The sequence below is a fragment of the Megalops cyprinoides genome, chromosome 21, assembly GCF_013368585.1.
Source record: "Megalops cyprinoides isolate fMegCyp1 chromosome 21, fMegCyp1.pri, whole genome shotgun sequence".
NCBI lineage: Eukaryota > Metazoa > Chordata > Actinopteri > Elopiformes > Megalopidae > Megalops > Megalops cyprinoides.
This window is the reverse complement of record NC_050603.1, coordinates 19,909,370-19,928,867: the sequence shown is the minus strand read 5'-3', so window position 1 is coordinate 19,928,867 and position 19,498 is coordinate 19,909,370. Positions and strand designations below refer to the sequence as shown.

Below are 19,498 nucleotides of genomic sequence, written 5' to 3'. Positions count from 1 at the left end.
TGCTGGAGAGAAGGCCTGCCTTTGTGTTCCATGGCTGTTGTACCACATATGAACAGCAGGGGGGGTTATAGCCACGCTCTTCCCCCAACGAGTGCCAGTCACTCACAAATCACATGGGCATGACTACAGCTCGCTGCCACGAGCTGAGAATGGGCACGAGGATATGAATGGCATGAATGAGTGCGGGAATGAGCCGTTTTCTCTGTGGCGGGTACAGGCCGGAGCGGCGTTCATCCGGAGAGCTCAGCCCGAATCCGCATCGATTAAATCAATCAAATTAAGCCCAGACGGTGACAGGAAAGCAGGAGCCGACAACTTTCCCGCAGCTGATTGAGAGAGCCGCAGCCCGATCGATCCGCCAGTCAAACGCGAAGACAGCCCCCCCCCCCCACCTTCCCAACTTTTGCCTCCTTTCGAAAAGCTTTACAAACACCACCGCACCCGCGAAAGCGCTATTCCTTTTGTTGGCACCGCACGCCCCGCACGTTCCCACACGGCCGAGAACGGCGAATATTATAATCCAAGCAGGCTTATCAGACACTGGGTTAGCAGGGTCAGAGAGAGAGAGAGAGCACGCTGGTACAGGCCTGTTTAACACCGAATGATTACAAGGACTGCTATTATCTGTTGTACTTACTGCCCTTGAGGTTGCGCCGTTATCACTGAGCTTTGCTTGTCCTCTCAGAATGACACACACCCCGGGACTCCATTCATTCGGAATCACAATGCCGAGGCCTGAACGCGGGCCTCATATTGCTTCTCCCCTCGCACAAAGAGGTGTCGGCGAAATCACGACGGGGCACATGCTGCTGGTTTCTGGGTCAGAACCGCGCCGAGCAAAACCACGCGCTTGCTTGCATGCCGCCCACACGCACAACACGCATACACACACACACACACCATACACACCACACAGACACAGAAACATGCGCACGCACACAGATACCGCACACAGCAACCACAGTCACCACACACACACAACCACACGTTCCCTCTCACACCGCACATGCACGTGCACACACACACAGACACACACACGCACACACACACCTTGCAGCTCATGTGATACAGGGGGAAATGAGGTGAAGTACCCACACTAATTACTTCAGACACGCGGTATATTTTTTCCACATGCGTGACTCATTAAGAATTGATTTCCCCTCCACATCAACAGAGCACTGTGCCCTGCCTCGCTGCTGTAGGAAAAGTACACCAACAGATTTTCCTACAGGAGGTCTCACTGAAAAATGTGGAGAGAGCGAAGCCCGTGTTGTTTTGGTAAACAATGGATCTGTTGCCAGGCAGATCTTTTTTTCACTTCTTCTTTTCCTCCAATGAGAGGTGAAGCTGAAGCAGATCGCGGAGGGATTGCTTCGTTTAGCTCAGAGAGGGCGCTAACCAAACGAAGCCAGGCGGTCTTTTCTGGGGCTATCGAAGCCAAACACAGATGGCTCCAAATCAGCATTTCATCACTCCATGAAAGATTATTCGCTGCCTAATGTATCCAAAATAGCATAATAATCAAAGCAATCATTTATTTATATGAGATACAAATCTAGGCAAAGTTATTACATTAAAATGAAAGGTTTAGTCAAAAACCAACACCAAATCCTGATGACCATATAGTCAAAATACCTGTTTTATCCAACAGGCCCCTGTGTTCACCTCCCATAATCGTAAAGAAGGTCAAACTAGCTAACTTTTAACAGCGTACTGAACTTTTAACTTCTCTGCTGTTCTATCTTCACGGTAGTGTGTCAGTGCCTCTCCCAGCTCTGAGTGTGCGTACTGTTTCGATCCGACACAAAGCTGGAAGTGTGCTCTCACATGCTCTGACACACGGTTTGGCCTGCCTGCTCCAGCCTTGCACAACGGCGGCACCCCGGCTCACAAACACACCGGGCGGGCCAGCAGCAGCCCGCGTGACGCCGCCGCGTCTCACTCACCGGTGACGTCACATGCAGGCGTCGATCGCGTCCCATGCAGAGTCTCTACGGCGTGGAGAGCCCGGGGGGGGGGGGGGTGTGGGGTAAAGCGGATGGGTGTTCTCAGGGCCTGGGACCGATGGCAGCTAGCGCATCTGCTCTGTACTGTGGCACCTTCTGTCTCAGTGACGGCGCATGGCTCTGCCCATGGGGGTCCTCACGGTCCGAGTGCGGTGCTTTGTACCGGGGCCCGAACTCAACCTGGAGAGGGGGAGGGGCGAATGATTAGTAAAGAGGAACTCAGGTGAACTGTGCAGAGGTAATGGCCTCCCTACAAGCACACCAGCGTGGATAGATACACATATGCAGAGACAAAGGCAGGAACCCAAACCCCTACATACAGAATCATGCATATCGATGAACACACACGAATGCACACAAACTCACACAGGCGAGCAGACACAGGGACACCCGACACACACTCACACACACGCGCACATACAATCTCACACGTGCACGCACCCACAAACACACGCAAGCTCGTATGTATTCAGACACACAGACAGAGACACATGCTCCAAAATTGTGCTATTAACTGTGGAAGAAACAGTGGTGTTGAGCCAAACACAGATCTCCTGCTCAGATACAGCCGTGTGGGCAGTGCTCCAACACGTCCCATTGAAGCGATCCAACAAGCGATTGTGTCCCCATTGGCCTCTGAGTGATCCAGGAAGTAACTGACTGTGTCCCCATTGGCCTCCGAGCAATCCAGGAACTGACTGACTGTGCTCCCATTGGCAGGAGCTGAGAGTGCAGCTCCCCCCACCTCCTTCATCGCAACGGAGGCTGCATTCCAAACTGCTCCCTCAGCAGCGCTGACCTCAGATCAGTCTGGAGCCGGGCCCCGGCCCCCTTTGGGAGAAAGCGTGCTCTGTGCAACACGAACCTCGGGGCTGAAAGAGAGACCGGGAGCGTTTCCTTTCCCACTGCGCGGGCGTTTCACGCGCACAACGCTCGTTCAGCTCGCAGACATCGGCCATCACTCAGCACAGCAGTCACGGCCCACAGCGGGCCGCTCCTCGCGCCGGGAAAACCAAACTGTGCTGGCGCACACAAATCACAGCGCAAGCGGCAGGCCTTTACGGACCAGAGCGGAATGGCTGGAACTGGGACCCTCAGAAGAAGGACCCAGTCAATTCAGAGGAAAAGAGGGCTGGCTTGCATTCCAAGTTTTCATTCAGTACCGCCTCTGAACTCTAGATAAGATACTACCCTTGTGAAAACATCCTATAAGACGGCATAGCTTGCTGTTGGATTTGGCCTGTTAAATATAGGATTTCCGGAGGTCATATAGAGCATTTTTGTAAAGGCATTCCCAGAGTTTGTCAGACCATAAAAGGACACACCGAAGGCATCATAGCTGTGCAGTCATCTAACTCAGGCACTCTCCTCATTCACCAAGTCACTGTTTAAAGGCCAGAGGGGTCTGTGCTAGGCAGGGGTCTGTCTCTCCGCACAGCTTCTTAGTGCAGCATCTGTCAATCTCCCTGCCACTGCAAGCACCCTACGGTTTTCCCCTGTTACCAACAGAAACAAGAAATAAACAATGCAAGTAAAAGTGCTTCCTTTCACATGACCGGAAAGCAATTAAAAAAAAAAAGGCAGCTAGGAATTTCTTCAGTCTCCTCTGCGCCTCGTCCAAGAAACGAAGAACAAACAGTTCTCCTTTTTATTAGCCTGTGTTTTGGATTAAATACGAGTGTACAATGCTACCCGTCTTAACAGGGAGTCCTCGGCGCAGAGAGCCAGGATCCCCCACACTGAACCACTTCCTAAACCACCCGCCTGGTACAACTAAGCAAACACTTTCCCTGGGTTTCAGTCTTCTTTTTAGTTTTGGGGGCTTATTATTCATATTTTTTAGAGAATAGTCCTAAGTGCCTCTTTCAAACCAACAAATTATTGTCATTATACCCCCCAGTCTATTCAAATTCATGCTGGACATCTGACTTATGATGCTGTCCAAACCAAAGCTGTATTAATGACCTTGGTTTTAATGTGCTGATTCTGAATCCATCCACTCAGCAGGCAAGCCCAGAGAGCACCAGTGCAGGGGCATGAATGCTGATGAGATGTAAGTGAGACCTGGGAGCCTGAACTGAGCTGTCAACACAATACAAAGCAAATACCTGGACAAAAACACACAAATATGAAAAGTACTGCATTCACTGTGAATGGCGCTGGTGACGTTTCGAAAATGAATACCAAACAGTTTCTTCATAGCCAGCGGAAACAGAATTTATCAAAAATGGAGACTGTTGTACTGCCCACAACTGTTGACAGGAAGTGAGAAGAATATGTAATTTAAGGGATTTTTTTCGCTCAACAGACGTCGTTAGCTTGGTTGACTCCCATGGCTTATATTTTCCACATGACTGTCCATGCACACAACCGTACGTTGATTGACGAGATCCAGTACCTTGTTCAAGGTTAGAACACCAGCAGTGGGCTGTGTGGGATTTGAGCCTGAAACCTTCTGGAAAGGCAGGCAGAGGTCCATGCCAGAGACCCCCCTGCTGTCTCTTCCTCCCTGTGATTTTTGGATCGGCGCGTATCCAGATGGCAGCGGGGACGAGTGCACCCCCTGCCGTGGTTTCCAGCGGGTGTCCGGACCCGCTTCCGCACAGTGCCTCCCGCTGCCCACGGAATCCCGCGGCGCTCCACAGGCCAGGCGGCGGATGTGGGTGCGGGGGGGGCGGGCTCCGGGGATTACCCCACGCCAACTGCCAGGCCTTAAATCAGTCGGCAGGCCTTGAATGGAGGCCGAGGAACACGGGCCGCCGCCCTCCCAACAGTGAAAACGCTCACGGCCATTTTCAAAGCTCGGGAACGCGAGGGGTTCGAGGCAGCCTGAATGTAAACAGAAGCGTGGAAGCACCGGGAGTCACGTGTCCCGATGGGTGCTGACTCGCGGGTTTCGGATTATTCCGGAATCGTTACCTAAACCCACGCCCGGGGAACACTTGTATGCGCAGATTCCTCGAGAGGGAGAGACCCGAGCGATCATCCTGTGGCCGCTGCCTGCGGTCAAAGCCTACGGAATCCACTGAAACGTGTTTGAACAGACAGGCAGTTCACCACCAGAGAAGGGGATTCCTGCAGTGGTGAGGCCTGACAGACCATTCATTCTTTAAAACAAGACCAGGAAACATGCTTCATGCATTACTGGTTTAGCCGATGTATTTACTACAGTTAAAATGACTCTCAAGTTGCTGGTTTGTCATTGGTGCACACGTCTGCTATCTGAAGACATAGTGGAGAAAGGAGATTTTGCCATTTCAACGTCTATATGTTAGTAATGGCCATCTACCCTGTGTATTTTGTGTATTTTGCAATACGTGTGTATTTTGAAGACTACTTTTTAAACAGGAAGTTGACATTACAAAGTCATTGCAACAGACGGACACAGTGATGTCATTTAGGAACATCCTAGAACACTCTACTTACTTGGACTTGACCCTTCAGGAACAGCTGGAAGCTACAGGAGAAACTGGGCAGAGAATCCACTCCCTGGGCAGGGAAATGCCAAACCCGGCCTGAAGCCTCACGAAAAAAAAAGAACCCTTTCACAAACACTACATTTCAGCAGCAGAGCTTCCACAGGAAGAATAGTTCAAACAGCTGTAGCCACGGCACCCCGACGTCTGTGAGCGAAACCGCCGCCGTTTACCCAAGCGCACACGTCAAAAACCTACGGTGGAAACCCCACTGAGGAGAGAGCCCTCTCACAGCGTGTAGACCCATCTCAGACGGAAACACAAGCAGAGACAGGCCCCAGCCACGCTCTGACACCCCGAACACAGCCAAGCCCTTCAAACAGGATGACACAGGCAACTTGGCATCCGAAACAAAAGCACATGAGCACTGTGTGCCAGGCAGAAGGACAGACTCTAAATAAAACACATGTGTATATGTATCTAATACATGTATATATGTGTATTGGAGTGTATATATATATATATATATATATATATATATATATATATATATATATATATATATATATATATGAGAACAAACAGGAGGCACACAAATAATGAAAACTATGAGCACCAAACAATACATGAATATTGATTAACTAATAAGGAATTAGGCAATCCAAGTTTTGAACTGATTCTAGTGGCATATCTGACCCCTCTTCAAGATGGAGAGTTTCCAGTTCTTTGAGAGATGAAGGTCTAGTGATTTTAGATCTGGTGACTGTGAAGGCCCCCGTCTTTGACTGGTGTTCATGAAACCACTCTTGAATCCATTTAGCAGTTTGTCTGGGGGCGTTATGGGTGTCAATATCTTGGAAGATGGGAACATCTTGAGGGAACAATGTCTGCACCATAGGGTGCACCTGGTCGCCTAAAATGGCTCTGTATTCCTTGGCTGTAATTCTACCACGCAGAGTAATAACTAGACCCAATGACTCCCATGACATGGCTGCCCATACCATAACAGATCCACAACCCTGTTTAACGGGCAATGTGGGTCAAAGGCTTCCTTTGGCTTTTTCCAAATATAAACATATCCAGATGTAGGAAAAATACCAGAGGACAACTAATCAGACCATATTACTTTCTTTCACTCAGAAAGAAGGTTTCAGAGGGACTCAGAAGTCCAGGTTTCTTGCTCATTATACCAGGTTGTGCATTGTTGCGTATTAGCCTTGGTTACAAGCTGTTTACAAATAGCAGCCCTACCATAAATATCAACTTTGTGTAGCTCACAATGTGGTTTTTGTTGAGACTGGGTCACAGAGGTATAATTCAGTTCTGTGGTAATTTTTGAGGCCGTTGCTTCATGGGTTTAGCAACTATCCTGTTAAGTGACCGTCTATCCCTCTCGGTGAGATTAGCCTTGCAACAACTGTTCCTCTTTCCTGATGCAGTCGAGTCAGTATTAACTGGGTACTCATGGGGGCAACAGCTATGCCTCATTTGGGAATAAAAGCAGCAACCTTTGGGTTTTGAGCTCAGCAACAGAAACTCTCAGCAGGGCACAGAAGTGGAACAGAGAAGACTAAAAGCCATGTGAGCTGTTCATGAGATTTCTTGATTCCCCTAATCGACGATCAGGACTTAATCGATCGGCCGTGACTTCAGGGCCTGACCCATCACATTCTGTCCCACTGGATCAAGCCACTCCCCCCTGCGCAGGGGCACACACTGGGCCTCCTGCTGGGAAACTCCGCCCTCTCCCCGCCACATGAGGTGGGTGCCGGCCCGCAGCTGGTGTCCCTGGGTATAGGGCACCAGAGGGTACCATGGGGGCACCGAAGCAATCTCTACCTGCTCTGACAACATAACCCCATCCACCAGGCACCTCCCAAGCCCCAGGACAACATGCTATCCACTCCACCAGGGAACCCTCTCCTTCTCACCACAGTGTGCCACTGAAGTCAATGATGAACAAAACGCAAAAAAATATACGTCAAATTCTCACAAAAAAAGAAAAGAAAAACTACCCAATTCCCATCTTGGGAAAATCACCAGATCACCAGTTATTTGTGTCTTCAGCAATATCCGGAGGTGTGACAAGCTCACACCTCAAGACAAGACACACAAGCTCTCTCAAGTCACAGCCAAAGCGCGCAGTCAAGTTTTCAACCAACGATGAACAGAGACAAACTCAGTGGCTCATTGTGGTTCCTTCACCTGTTTGGTTCTACTGTATTCCCACCAGTGTCTTCTCCCTTCCGCTTGGAGAAGACGGCAGCATGAGCCTCGTAATTACTAAAAATGGGGTGTAATTTTCATTAACTGCTGCCACACAACATCCACTTCCAGTGAACAAACACAAACTAACAATCAAAAGACATCTTGTGGCTGTGTTAACAGCCAAATCTTTGAGGCATCTCAGGCAGTCCTACACAAAAGCCAGGGAGAGCATTTAGCTGGACACTCCAAGCAATTATAAGCCAGGCCTGTAGGGTCCATTTACCTGGTGCATACTTGGTATGTCCACCTGAACACTTTCCAAGGGTTCACTTAGGAATACTGAGACATTTTTGCTGCTGGAATGAAATCTGCCCTAAGTAATCCCTCAGGAATTTGCATGAATTGAACTCTCTACTTTTATGAAGCCCCATTGTCTTTACTCACAAAATAATCAAACCCCCACGAACAGGGATGTGATTCACTCTCCTTTCATAAAGTGTCCCACTGAAGCCCCTCCTCCTTTTCCCCAGGTGCCCAATGAAATCGTTGAAACCCTACCTGCTATCCCTCCTGAGAGTCAGACAGACACACCGGCGGTACCGGCAAAAACAGCGTGCGGCGTGGCGGCAGCGTCCTCCCGGCACACAGACAAAGGAACCAAAACGCGCCCGTTTCGGCGCTTCCGCGAACGTTCGGTGCGGTGTGCGCGCGCAGCAGACGGCAGCCTGTCTGTGTACACTGCAACCTCTCTGTAGGGACACCGTGTTTTTCTATTCACTGCGGGGGTGGGGGGTCCGGTGGGTCGGGGAAGGGGGGAAGAGGGGGGGGGGGGGTCGTCTGATCCTTACTGCTTTGCAATTCAATCCCCCGCTCCAGGACTAGAGGGGCTGGAGTACATGCATCACGCGAGTAATTGGCTTTGCCTGACTGATGCGCGGCGGATGGCGCGGGGAGAAATTATCCCTCAACGCAGCTGATGCAAATCAGCAGTTACCCCGCTGCTAGGAAATACTGAGGTGACCAGCAAAATGCCTGCGATGCTGTGCGCAAGTTCACATATGGGTATTATTGCAGCAATTTATAATACAGTGCAAACTACAAAAAAATCTCTGAAATTCTTCAGATTCATCTTAAATTGATCCATGCTGTGCAATGTGTAACCGCAAGTGGTGACCACAAGTAGCATTCCCACTGCAAAACAGAGATTCAGCTGTTTCAAATATTTTGCGAGGCTTGCTATTAAATCTACAAATTTCAAAAGAAACTACATCGATACATTAATCCATTAGATGTGCTGCAATTCTGCAACTGTCCACCAGGGGCAGGACATCAAATAATTTCCACCTATTGCGACTTCTCAATTTAGCATACACACACATGATTTTCAATCCTAAAGTGCAGTCTTGTGTGTGTCCACACACATGCACATTTATGTAAACAAGCACACACACACACACACACACACACACACACACACACACACACATTCTCACACATGTGCACACACACAATCAAGAGGCCATCACTCTGCCAGGCACACCCAGACACACACACACACACACACACACACACACACACACACACACACACACACACACACACACACACACACATATACACACACAGCTCCTCTTGTAATTCTTAGAAAGCCCTACATGAGAATCCTGAATGAACCTGTAAAACCAGTCTGAGAGAGATAAGAGAGACATGACACTGCTCTGACCTGAGGTGAATCTCCTCTACCCAGGTTAGAACCTACAGGACAAGAGTAAAACATTTCAACACATGCATCCCTCCTACGGCCGAAGCACACCACATTCATCCTAGTCAATTTCCTTCAATAAAAAAGAAACATTTGAAGAGCAACAACGTGTTTAACTTCTCCTGGACAAATAAAATCACCGGAGAGAAACCCCTCACACGATGAACGTGACTCACACTGAGCTCGCCGGTAGGGCACGCCAGCCCTCACACGGCACACGTCTGCTCCCGCACAGTGGACACATATTGTTGAGATTAGCGCGAACTCAAAGTTTCCATCGAAAGTCTTGACGGGGTGAAATGGTGCGCGTTTCACGACCGCAAGCAGTAAACAAGAATCTCGTTTTTTTTTTTTTTTTTGGTTCCCCCTTCGGCCCCGCTGCCTTCATGAAAGAAAGATTGGCCCTGCCAGTCTTCCCACATACTTTCCTGGAATCTTATCCCCTCTGAATGTCCCGATCAGCACTTTAAGGCCCAAACAGTCCACTATTGAAGCGTAAACATTTCAGTAGTCAAGGACAGATGGGAGGGGGGTAGGGGAGTTGAGGGTGGGTATAGGGGCGTGATCCCACACACTGTGACACACAGGGTGATGAGGGTGCGGGACACCACTGTCAGGTCACCATTTTCAACCCGAAACTTGTTCAATCAAACAATCAAAGTGGCCTGTGCCAGCCTTCCCACCCACACGCAAGCATTCCTTCTTTACCCCTGAGAGCACACTGAGAGATTGTTACTGATTTGGCCCGGGAGCAGACAGGGGTTTCCCCACAGGGTCGTGGCGAACACACATTTCCAGGTAGGCGGTAACGCGACGCGGCGTCACGGCCCTCTGCGGTTTCACGGACGGCCGGGCCTGCTGACCTCTCATTGTCCGCCTACGGCCGCTCATTTCTGGGCAGCCCCTGCCACCAACGCCCCCCCCCCCCCCCCCCCCCACCCCCACCCCCACCCCGCCGGCAACCAGCAGCTGATTACTGTTGGCCGGGCACCAGAATATTTCGAGCCTGACATACTGTCTGACAGACGGTTATCCCGAGAAGGTCAGGCAAAAAACCCTCAGAACTGGGCCGCCTCGCAGGGACTGCTGAAAAACTGCTGTGCAACGTTCTGCCACGCTTCCTGAGTTCCTTCCCTTAATATGCAGTATCATTACGGCGCTGGATATCAATTCCGCTAATAAAAAGTGCTGAAATAATCATTATATAAGTAATATTCCTGATCATCCCTAGCCCTTTCCAACTACGTAATTAATAATTACAATGTAATAACTGTTATGGAATTAATAACTAATGTAATTGCGGCTAATATGGCTCATCACTGCTAGCCAGTGTTTTGTGATATTAGTAAGATTACAGACCATACCTTGCAATTTCCATCTATGTAATTATACAATGCTGTTAATATTACTAATATACTAATGATCATTCCAAACCATTTCTGATCAGGACAGCAATATTAGTAATCTTCCTGAATATACCAATATATCTCTGAGTAATTAATAATGAAGGCTAAATATCAGTAATATTAAAAATATTCTTTTGCTGCCTAAGTTTATCGTCTTACTATGCCTGTCTTCTCCAAAGCAGACTTTAAGGAGCAGACGAGTGTCTGCTTTATTTGTATTCTATATTGTACTCACATTGTCCTTTTTTATTGTGTTTGTGTTTTAAGTGCTTTAGTAACACTGGATAACTCCTGAAAAGCCAACAAAGCCAGTCTGAATCCTTGAATGGTTGACTGGCACTTTTAAAGAAGGGAGAGAGGCAGAACCCTTCCATGAATGCGCTGTGAGAGGCTCTTTAACGAGGACCTTGAGACTGGCAGTGCGTCTGAACAAGCAGGCCGCATTGTTTGCCTTGCCTGAATAAACAGAGGGAGCCCACCGCCGTGACTGCGCTCTGACTGCGCTCTGACCCGTGAGCCCGCCGGCCGCGCACCGAGACATCAGAGCCGGGGGGAGGGAGGAAGGAGGAGGGAGCAGGCTCTGTCCCTCTGCTGGAGAGGCCCGGGGGCCTTCGATAAGGCCCACCTCTGACAGGCTGAGCCCCGCAAACGAGGCGCTACCGGAGGCCTGCACCTCACCCGGGAGTACGCGGCGTGTTGCATTAGCATTAGCATTGCCACTAAACGCCCGGGGTGAAGCGCTACACCAAAACCATGCCTGCAACACCATGGCAACTACGCCCCATCGTATAGATTCCATTACATATGTACCTGGAACAGTAGCAGTGTCCCATTTGGGAACTGAACCTACTAGAAATCAAGCTCCTTAACCATTGCACCACACTGTCACTGACAAACACCACACAAAGCTGTCATAAGGGAAGACTACATTAAAATTCTTAAAATCCATCAAATCCTTCAGTTGAAAAAATATACAATAACCTACATTAGTATACTGCTAAGATGGGACCATAATGCAGCTGATTGTATGAGCAGATACTTTGTCACACTGCACACACACTACATAGTAGCTACCAATGTGTAGTTCTTACATTTGAAGTGGGTCTGCGGTGCTTCAGAGCCTCAAAAGATGGGAGCCGGCGGCATCAGTCTCTGGCTCTGCATCCACTAAGCGCATTTTGATTGGTGGGAATGTATGAGCTGGGTGGGGCGGAGTTGGGGGGCAGAGCCGTGACGGAAGGACATCCTTTTATTTACAGTCAAAGGCAGGGCGCAGACAGCCCTCAGAGGCTTTTCGCAGCAGCCCCGCTGTGCATAAAGGCACCTCATATCAGCCGGAGCACAAGGCTCTCACTTCAAAGCGGTGCCGTGCGTGACAGACGAATTAAAGCGCTCCACGAGGATGACCTCCCTGTACTTTATCCCCCCCCCACCCCCCCCCACCCCAATCCTCCCCCCAGCTCTCTCATTCAAGTCACCAGCTTCTCTGTGTTCCTCCTTCCCTGTCGGGGGGGGGGGGGGGCAGAGAAGATCTTAGAGAGAGAGTCTGTGTGCATACTCACACAACGACACCAAGGCCTGGAAGACACAGACACCAGGCAGGACACCCTGCTCGCCGGTATCCCACAGAAATACACGCAGCAGTGCCTTTTCCCCACAATGTTTTTCCCCAGAAGAGGTAGTCACGTCAAAGCCGCCACCTTCTTGGCCAAGCCAGTTACGCAACTCCGCTTTTACACAACATATAAGGTTCCCACGCTCATGCGAGATGCATGACAGAGGAGTAAGGCAATATGCGTGACGGAGTTTGTGACATGGGTTGTGACAGCCGGAGCCCCTGGAAGAGGGTGGCCCGCGGGCGGCGAGGGAGTTTCGGCACCCCTCCTGACTCCCTGAACCCCGTGCTGCTGGCTCTCTGCCCGCCCCCCTGGCACAGCCTCAGCAGGAGAGGGGTGCACGGGAATTTCCAAGAACTTGGGTTTCGTGTTCAGAATCAATTAGGCCATAAAGCGGGCAAGAGAGCGTCTCGCAGACGCGTGACCCTTATCTGTCCGTCAAGGCCATGCAGGGCTGGGTGACTCAACAGGACTTCCCCAGCCGAGCAAGGTAAGAGGGGGCATATTTACAGTTACAGTAATGCTGCAGAGCAAGGTACAGTAGACCTGTACGGGCTGCAGTGTACACTATATGGACAAAAGTATTTGGCCACACCTGTTTTTCGGGGTTTGGGCTAGGCCCCTTATCTCCAGTGAAGGGCAATCTTAATGCTTCAGCGTACCAAGACATTTTGGACAATGCTATGCTTCCAACTTTGTGGCAACAGTTTGGGGAAGGCCCTTTTCTATTCCAACATGACTGTGCCCCAGTGCACAAAGGAAGGACTATAAAGACATGGTTTGATGAGTTTGGTGTGGAAGAACTTGACTGGCCCACACAGAGTCCTGACCTCAACCCCATCGAGCACCTTTTGGGATGAACTGGAACTGAGATTGCGAGCCAGGCCTTCTCATCCAACATCAGTGCCTGACCTCATAAATGCTCTACAGAATGAATGGGCACAAATTCCCACAGAAACACTCCAAAATCTTGTGCAAAGCCTTCCAAGAAGAGTGGAAGTTGTTATAGCTGCAAAAGCGGGACCAACTCCATATTAAAGTATATGTATTTGAATACAATGTCATTATAGTCCCTGTTGGTGTAATGGTCAGGTCGTCCGAATACTTTTGTCCATATAGTGTAGTTCAGTGAGGGTGTGGTGTGATTTGCCATTGATGTGGAGAGAGAGGGAACAAATGAGCACTGATTAAGACCCTGAGTGTCAAGGGTCATGACATCAGATTTTTGCTTAACAGTGGCCTTTTAAACTCCTTACGTTTTTTCATATTCATAATGAAGCAATATGGGGGTACTTGCATCGTAGGTATAACTGCAGTGCTCCGCCCAGGTTTCAAACCAACGACGTTCAGATTCCCTAATCTCTGCGCCACACCTGAACCCAACAATCACCAGGTGTAAGTCAGGTACTGCAATAGGAATCCTCAAGCCCCCCCCGGGATCTGCCCCAATCTGCTCTCTTCCGCCCACTCTTCGGGCTCCCACGGCAACCAGCCAGCCTGGCCAATCAGCAGCCTGGCTCTCTCGCTCAGTTCTGACCGAGGACTACCGGCAGACTGGACCCGCCAAGGTCACCACGGAGAGCGAGTGGCTGCCGATGACATCATTACTACCGCAGGGCGGTTATGTCACAGATCAATAGATAAGGGCGGGGGGGAGTTACTCTGCGCCAATGAGCTTGCTGTTCGCTCCAGGCAGCTCTTGGGCAGCGTGTCTCACTGGCTGGAGTCACTTGTGCAGCATAAGGCTGCCTACTACACACACACCACCGAATAACAACAGAGAGAAGAGAATTTTATAGTAAAATACCTTGCTTTCAGCAGTAAAATGCCAGAATATAACAACCACTGAATAATGCATTACATATTTTAAAGGTGTTTATGATTCTAGCTAATATATTACAGAGAATCACTACATTCAGCAACATTTTTAATCATCTTCATTTTTTGGCCAAAAAAAACCATAGATTCTATATGGCTAATAGAGAACAGAGGGCTGGAAGCTTGTAGTCAACTAGTAAAACATTAGCATCCATTACACACCACTTACAGCTCCTCTTCTCTCATTCTACTCTATCACTCAGATGAAATGATAACAGCGCTCTCAGCTCAATTCTCCTACTCACTCCGACATATCAGCTTTCACAGGGGCTGAGAGTGAACACGCCGGCTATGGGAGCTATTCTCAGGTTTCCGCACCGAACAGGCCGCGGTAACACACAGTGCTCCGGACACTCAGCGGTCTGAGAAAGCCCGCTTCCACGGAGCCCCATCTCTCCTCCGCGGTCAGGTTGATGCCGGCGGCCTCCCGGGGCGGTTTTTGACGGCTCCTTTCTTCGGCGCTGAATGAACCTCGCCTTCCCGTCCGCTGCAGATGGCCTGAACTCTGCTCGGAACGCTTTTGTGAAAAAGGCACTTTTTTTCCTCGCGTTCCAGTGAAAAAAAAAAGGCACGAGGCGACAGCGTTTCTTAGAATCTGTTGTTGTGCTGTTCTCTTCTGCTGAGCAGAGATGAACTGCTAACAAGTCAGACAACTTGGGAAACTGGTTGTTGCTGATGTTTAAGGCCACGGAAAGGCACTACAGAGATGCTAGCAATTCATATCATCAACATATATTATCATTCATTATCATCAACACCCTGACTAAAGACGACAATGATTATTATTAGCAATGGTGATCATAATTGTTACGATCACCATTGCTATTGTTGCTGTTAATAATAATGATAATTATAGTAATAATAATATTATTTTCATCAATATTATTATCTCTCTCATTTCAAGCCAAGGACAGTAGTTATAGGAATAAGAAGAATGATTGCAATGAAATTATTAGTAATAGTAAGAGTAGCAGTATTGTTATTATTAGCTGTATTAGCAATTGTTGTAGTAGGATTGTTACTATTGGCAGTATCTGGAGCAGTATTATCATTACTATTAACAGCAGCAGTAATATACAGAAGAGCAGGCTTGCAGTCAGACATAGTAGGGCTCCCATGATTGCTCTTGGCTGAGGAACAGCGTGGGTTTTCATTCTGCCAGAGAGAGCATACATTCCCGCCTCCCCAGTGTCAAACTCCCGTCAGACTGTCCGATCGCACTCCCATCCACCCCCCTTGCCTCCCGCCAGGATCGATACGCCCGCAGCCATCTGAGCGGCCCACGCGCCTGACAGGGGGGCAGGCCTCTGCCCAGGCGAGGGTCGCCGTCCGTCGCAGGCTGATGAGGTAAGAACGGGCGAGCCGAAGGCCAGAGAGAGGGAGCTGATCATCCCAAAACACTTGAGAGTCTGTCCTGAGTTTCCATCTCACTGAGAGGAAGAAACTCCACAACAACACCAAGGCCACACAGCGTGGCACATATCAAATCAAAATGGCAAGGAATCAGTATTTCACATGAGCTTATACAAATATATCAGTTATTTTTGCCCTCACATACACAGTTTATGATACATATTGCAGAGTGAAATGTACAGAATTTTCAAACTAATAGAGGTAACTGGAAAAACATTTGGCATTTTTGTTACATATGACACATTTCAATATATTTAAGAAATGTCCCTTTCAGTTGAACCCCATGAACCCCCAATGCCCCTGTAAGGGGGCCTACCAAGCGTAAATTTTACAACAATTAGCAAGAAAGCTGCCTGGTCACGGCATTACACTTTTGTACCATGACAACAGGAAACCAAACATCAAACGAAACTGACTTACAGTGTTCCTCTTGCAATGAAATAGTGGCTTAAAATATCTGAGCACGTAGAGACTGCTGATAAGTGCACGCTACGGCTTAGTGGCGGTGCTTAAGAAAACCACGTGGTTAAGCGGAATGAGGCAACGTGCAGAAATCGCAGATGACAACTTGTGTGCGAGAGTTTTAAAACGCGGACAGTCCCTCAATAAATCCACAGTCTTCGCCGTGCAGAGAACTGGATCTCGGGCGGCGGGAGAGGCGGCGCTTCAAACCAGCGGAGCAAAAAAAACGAAATGGAAGCATGCCAGCAGAACGTTTGAGATTCCCTGGTCCAGTAAGTCTGCTTCTACATCCACCCCAACATCTTCAAAGCTCCGCTGCGCTCCCGAGAGACGCCACAGAGCGTGTGTAGAACCCACAATCCCCGCTCCTCAATCTGTACATACAAAAACCCGCCCCGGGTCGCTCTGGTTTTCCCCCTGCAGAGCAACAATTAGCTCAAAAGGAAGGATTCTTCATATAAAATGACGCTGTGCCACTATAATAGTCTGACTATAAAAAACAGGATTTAAATAGTAATTGTCTGTGCCATCCTGAGACGCATAAAATAAACTTGTCTCAATAAAGAACAGTTGTGATTATGAACAGAAAGGAATCCTGGACAACTATTTGCTGGACAGCTGAAATAAACTCTAAAGGACAGGAGTGTGCTGGTTGAAGGTAACAGGTATAACTGAAATCTGCACAGCAGAGGGCAGATGGCGCTGTTTACGAGTCCCGCCGATCAGCTTAAACCAGTTCTGACACTCAGCCCATTCATTTTACACACAGCTGATCTGGGGTCAGCGCTTGGAGCCGCTACCCAGCCACATCCTTCCCGGCAACTGAAACCTGAGGTATCTGAGAGCTGTGGGGAGCGCTCCTGTTTGCCCATATGTCATATGTCCTGATTGTAACTGGTTCTCGGTTTGTGAGCGCAGCTCTCACAGCATAACCTACAGGCACATAAACCTAACGAGGCGGCACAGCTGTCCAATAAAAAAAAAGAAAGAAATGACAGTGTGCGCCAGCCAACCTGACACCTGGACACTGTTGCCGCCAGGAGAATTCTGGGAAGGACTTTCTCCGGGGGAAGTAAACAAGGGGTGAAATTTCCATGGATACCACTTCACAGAGGGATGGAAAACCTCCTAACAGCCCCACAGAAAGGCCAATAAGAAACCCTGCAATGACTGTGTAATCCCACAGTCTAGCCTGAGGAGAAGCAATGGAAAGACTACTATGCATGCTGGGAGCTTGCCAACATCTTACCATGGAGATATACACATTATGCTCATGATCTTGATGATTATGATTTCATTTCAATCATGATAATTCTTATGATACTGATACTGTTGTAGCTTATTATTATCGTTGTTACTTTTGTTGCTGCTATTATTATTATTATCATTATTATTATTATTAATCAAAATAATAATAAGGAAAATAATCATAATAATATTGTTTTGTTATCATTGTTGTGCTGTACAGAAATGAAGATATTCCTCTTGTCTTTCCCAGTTGTGTCATTTCAGCAATATCCCTGTATGTATCTACAACAAAGTTGTAGAGCTTCAGTGGCTGAGCTTCAGTTTGATTTCTTTTTGTGCTTGCAAGGCCACACTGGAAAGTATCAGGTCCATAAAATCTGTGGCTGTGTCTTCCAAGCCATTTGTCAGCGCTTTTGAAGTGACACTGCACCAGGTTTGGCACGGGGGTGAGAAACTGCTGAATCTGAAGCTACACAGACGTCACGCATCAATCACGTGGTGAACCTCCCCGCCCCACGTCCGCTGCCCTGCAGGTCACCGGCCATCCCGCTCGAGCTCCAAATCACTCATATCCTTCCTTCAACCTTTAGAAAAAGTAAATCTGAGCATTCAAAATGGGGCTGAATCACGCTCAACATGCAGGAGATGAACACTACGAGAGCGTATCACTTAGCACCTCCTGTGCCTTATCTTATGAGCCTTCTCACTGTCTGCCCAGTCAGACTCAGACTTCAACAATGCGAAATAAATAGCTATAGGGTGTCGGAGATAATCTCTTCCTGTAGGAAAATGATATTACGCTAAACGCTGTCACGCAAGGAGGGTCGCCCACATGCGTGTTCAGCCGTGTCTTACACTTGTGCAACGTTAACCTCACCTTCCTCTCCGCGCCTCTTGAACACCTCCGTCCTGATAATGTTCACATCGAGAGCCAGTGCAAAAACATTACTCAAACAGAGGAGAGAAGCTGTCGCTCTGCTTCTGGTGTGTGTGCGTCGAGCAGATTACGGGCAGCCTGTCCCTTTAAGAGAAAGCGCAGAGTTCATTGAGGCAGCCACGCTGAGCTGCTATTTATAACCCCTGTCTTTGAGGTCTTTCATTTGCATGTAAGCTGCGCTCTCACACCCTGCTTGCACCTCATTTGCATACGCCGCGCCGCTGCCACGGAGCGGCTCCCGCTGTCTGCTGCTGCGCGTACGCGCGAGCGCGCTCGTCTGTGTGTGACTGTGTCAGAGAGTGTGTGTGTGTGTGTGTGTGTGTGTGTGTGTGTGAGAGAGAGAGAAAGAGTGTCTGTGTGTGACTGTGTCAGAGAGTGTGTGTGTGTGTGTGTGTGTGTGTGTGTGAGAGAGAAAGAGTGTCTGTGTGTGACTGTGTCAGAGAGTGTGTGTGTGTGTGTGTGAGAGAGAGAGTGTGTGTGTATATGAGAGAGAGAAAGAGTGTCTGTGTGACTGTATCAGAGAGTGTGTGTGTGTGTGAGAGAGAGAGAGTGTCTGTGTCAGAAAGTGTGTGTGTGTGTGTGTGTGTGCATGTGTGAAAGAGAGAGAGAGATAGAATGAGTCTGTTTGTGTCTGTGTCAGAGAGTGTGTGTGTGCATGTGTGAAAGAGAGAGTGAGTCTGTGTGTGTCTGTGTCAGAGAGTGTGTGTGTGTGTGTAAGAGATATAGAGTGTGTGTGTGTGTGTGTGTGTGTGTGTGTGTGTGTGTGTGTGCGCGTGACAGAGAGAGGTAGAGTGTCTGTGTGTGTGTGTGTGTGTGTGTGTGTGTGTGTGTGTGTGTGTGTGTGTGTGTGCGTGAGAGAGAGAGGTAGAGTGTCTGTGTGTGTGTGTGTGTGTGTGTGTGTGTGTGCATGTGTGAAAAAGAGAGAGAGAGAGAGAGAGAGAGAGAGAGAGTCTGTGTGTGTCTGTGTCAGAGTGTGTGTGTGTAAGAGAGATAGAGTGTGTGTTTGTGTGTGCGCGTGAGAGAGAGAGGTAGAGTGTCTGTGTGTGTGTGAGAGAGAGAGAGAGAGGCAGAGAGAGAGACAGAGTGTCTGTGTGTGTGTGTGAGGGAGAGAGAGAGAGGCAGAGAGAGAGACAGAGTGTCTGTGTG

At 48.8% G+C, this 19,498-nt stretch overlaps 1 long non-coding RNA gene across 1 annotated transcript in view; it reads right to left on the bottom strand.

The window, feature by feature from the left end:
* Positions 1–2,032: 2,032 nt before the first annotated feature.
* Positions 2,033–19,498, bottom strand: part of LOC118769269 — a 54,746-nt gene continuing 37,280 nt past the window's right edge. The window contains exon 3 of the long non-coding RNA XR_005004475.1: positions 2,033–2,186. This is a non-coding gene — a long non-coding RNA (uncharacterized LOC118769269). The remainder of the gene's footprint in view (positions 2,187–19,498) is intronic.